We start from the raw sequence: 4,223 nt of genomic DNA, 5'->3' as shown, positions 1-4,223 counted from the left end.
GAGCCAGAAGTTTTGTATAAATTACTTATTATTATCTATGTTTATTGTATGAAAATTAGAAAAAACCTTTATTTAACATAAATTATTTTTATAGCAGCTTAACCATCTTTCCTATGCACGTTATAAATATTAGCTCATTTATTTGAATAAATAATAAAATTATTCACAGCCACCCCTCTCCAGAGATAACTGTTAAGATTTTGGTTTTGTCTTGAAAGATCTGCAACACACATCTCTATCTAGTGTCACTGAACAAAAGGTGACCAGTCTTCCTATTTCAAATCTCCCCTGTCGTCTTCCAGACCATGCGGTTCCCGCATGCTTCCACCTTGACATTCCCCATTAAGTCATGTAATGAGGCCACTTCATCAAAGAGAGAAGAAAGAAGTGCAGTATGGGCCAGACGGGTGGAGATGGCAGGACTCCAGGGTCAGTTTCCAGTAGATCCTGCAGCACCTGCTCTCATTTCAGTAAAATGTGTGAAACCAGGCACAGGACTCTGGACGGCTTTCAGCTGCCACAAAATCCAAATTCCCTGGGGCGTTCCAGAAGTGGGGCCACATCCGTGTGCAGGAGCATCTTCCATGTCAGTAACCGCATGTCTGCATTCATGTTCCAGATGCCTGCGCAGCGGTGCCTTGGTTGGACTGAGAACCGTAATGTGTCTCCCTGCGGTAATAGTAGTAGTAGCGAATTTTCAAACGCTTTTTTTCTTCTCTCCAGACTTGTTATAAAAGTTATGTTTATATGTGCTTATTGTAACCCATTTAACAACAAAAGTACAGTAAAAAGTGAAAGTGTTGGTCCGGCCCGTGGCTCACTCAGGAGAGTGCGGTGCTGATAACACCAAGGCCCCGGGTTCGGATCCCATATACGGATGGCCGGTTCGCTCACTGGCTGAGCGTAGTGCTGACAACACCAAGTCAAGGGTTAAGATCCCCTTACCGGTCATCTTTAAAAAAAAAAAAAAAAAAAAGTGAAAGTGTTCCAGTGCTCCCTAAGCCCACTCCCTAAACTGGAGGCACTGTAATGACGTGCTCTGCGTTTCCGACTTCGCCATGCACACATTTCATCTGAAACCCGGGGTTTTTCATCTCACAGTATATCTCGAGCACCTTTCCGTGTTCACGCATACAGATCTACTGCCGAGTAAAGGTTGCCAAAGAAAAATATGACCCAGAAAATCAGGCCGTGCCTTTTTTTGTTTGAGCTCCCAAAGGCAGGGTGGACTCCAATTCCTCCCTATTTTTTATAAGAATTTAGGCTTACCAACAACAACAAAAAACTTTAGAAACATTATGTAACAGACACGTGGGAACTTGTTCTTTTATTTCTTTACTTTCACACCACAGCCCCTGATTTTCTATTCTCTTTCTGGAACTTCTATTAGATATCGTACATCCTTGTCTTTTCTCAATTTTTCACTCATATAGTCTATCTTCTAATGTCTTTGCTTTGTGTTGTAGGAATTTGGTTTTTTGTTTGTTTGTTTGTTTGTTTTTTAAAGATAACCAGTCCGAGGATCTTAATGGTTGGCTTCATGTTTGTCAGCACCACGCTCAGCCAGTGAGCAAACCGGCCATCCCTATATAGGATCCGAACCCGTGGCCTTGGTGTTATCAGCACCGCATTCTCCCGAGTGAGCCACGTGCCAGCCCTACTTTTGGCTCTTCTACACAATGTTCTGTTTTGTCAACCATATTTTAAAATAATTTTGATCCTTTTATTGAGACCTGTACTATGGCCCAGAACATGCTCGATCTTGGTGATCGTTCCATGTGCACTTGAAAAGAATGTGTATTCTGCTGTTGTTGGGTGGAGTGTTCTATAAATTTCAGTGAGGTCAAGTTGCTTAACAGTGTAGTTCAGATCTTCTATGTTATAAAGGGTTCTCCATAGAAACAAAACCACTGAGGGGTGTTGGCCTGTGTAGAGAGAGAGATATATACACATGAACAGATTTGTTATAAGGAATTATGTTATAAGGACTTTCAGTTATGGAGGCTGAGAAATCCCAAGATCTGCAGGGGAGTTGGCAAGCTGGAGTCACAGAACAGCTGATGGTGTGAGTTCCGGTCTGAAGGCCAGCAGGCTATGACACAGGACGAGCAGATGTTTCAGTTTCAGTCTGAAGGCAGGAAAGACCGATATCCCAGCTTTAGGCAGTCAGGCAGGAGGACGTTCCCCCTTACTTGCTGATCAACATTTTTGAACTTTCAGTCCTTCAGTGGATTGGATGAGGCCCACCACATTGAGGAGGGCAATCTACTTCACTCAGTCTGTCAAATCTTAATTTCATCCAAAAACACCTTCACAGAAACACTCCGAATAATATTAGACCAAATATTTGGGCACCTTGTGGCCCAGTCAAGTTGAAACATAATATTAACCATCAGGGCTGGTTGGTTAGCTCAGCTGGATAGAGCATGGTGCTGATAACACTAAGGTCCAGGGTTCAATTCCTGTACCAGTCAGCTGCCAAAAGAAAACAAAAAACCATCACATCAATCTCCTAACAGATTTTCTGTCCCCTTTTCTTCCTGCTACTGAGAGGAGAATGTTCAGATCTCAACCTGTAATGTGGGTCTGTCTAGTTCTGCATTCCTGGCAGGATTCGCTTCATGTCCTTTGGAGTTCTGTCACTAGGTGTCTGCACATTTACAATTGTTGCATTCTCCTGACTGCTTTGTCCTTTATTATTAAGAAATGACTGTTTAGCTTAGTTGATTAGAGTACAGTCTTATGACCCCAGGGTCATGGGTTCAAATCCCTGTACTAGCCAGCAGCCAAAATATATATATATAAATATATATATATATAAATAAATATATATATAAATATATATAAATATAGGACAGAGCCATCCACTTAGCCCAGCTGTGTAGAGCATGGTGCTGATAACACCAAGGTCCTGGGTTCCATCCCTATACCACCCAGCTGCCAAAAAAAAAATGGCATTTTCATCACCCCACAAAGTTCCTTCATGGCCCTTTGCAGTCATCCTCTTCCCTACAACTATGCCCTGGATACCAGTGGTCTATGTTCTACCTCTGTAATTCTGCTCTTTACAGAATTTAATAAAAATGCAATCATGTGCTTCATACTCTTTTGTGTCTGACTTAACGTGGCTTAGTATATTTTAGATTCACCCACGTGGTCACATGCATTGGTAGTTCATTTTTATTGCTGAGGAATATTCCACTGGACATATGGGCTATTTCCAATTTGGGGTTATTATGAATAAAGCTGCTGTAAATATTTCCACACAAGTCTCTGCGTGGAGTGGAATTCCTGGGTCATGTGGTATGTTTATGTTTATTTTAAGAAACTGCTGACCTGTTTTCAAAAGAGACTGTGCCATTTTGCATTCCTACCAGGTGAGTATGAGCATTCCAGCAGCCCCACATCCTTAACAACTTCGTATTTACTATTATGAATAAAACTACTTTCATATTTGGAGGGTCCCCAAGTTTCCTCCACTCTCTTTCTCTGTCCTCACCAAAAATCAGAGTGCCTTGACCCCTCTGAGACCTGGCCGGCTGTAGGTTCTGCTCAGCATGATGGAAACAAACCTGGGAACTTGAACATTCCCAAGCACTGATCAAGGTATCTAGGTTGTTGTAAGACACTGAAAGAAACTGGCCATGGTCCTGAGCCGAATTCCTGAGACCCTCATATGAAGTCCACGCCCTGACTCCTCGCTGTGGACAACCCTTTTCTCTCACTGTCCTTCGGAGGATACGCTGCTGCACTCTGATGTAAGTTCCCCTGATGCCTTGTACTGACCCCATGGCATTGAGCACTTCTTTTTTGGAATACCAACCGACCCGTCTCAGGATGGTTTGGGACCATCTCTCACGCGAATTCCCAGATACAGCTTTTGGGTGGATTTCAGCTGCAAGTACAGCAGGACAAAGCAATATTTTAACTTTTCAAAAGTTGTATTCTATTCTCCGATTTCCTCTGGGATCAGTTGGTGTGATTATCTCTTTTATGCTGCTAGTTTATCTCAAATATCTGGTGAGATTTAATTCTTCTTTAGGAATAAAGAACTAGGGGGCTAAAATGCAGTAGCCTCCATGAGCCCTTCCCTCCCATTTCAGTCTGTTACAGATTTGTTCCCTTTTACACATCGACAATGTCATTTCAGTGGGATTTGGCAGGAGAGGAAAGGAGGTAAACGTCTCAGTTCTGTCTACCGTCATGAAACACATGTTCCCTCA

The sequence above is a fragment of the Cynocephalus volans genome, chromosome 17, assembly GCF_027409185.1.
Source record: "Cynocephalus volans isolate mCynVol1 chromosome 17, mCynVol1.pri, whole genome shotgun sequence".
NCBI lineage: Eukaryota > Metazoa > Chordata > Mammalia > Dermoptera > Cynocephalidae > Cynocephalus > Cynocephalus volans.
The sequence above is the reverse complement of the archived record's forward strand: the minus strand, read 5'-3'. Positions refer to the sequence as shown.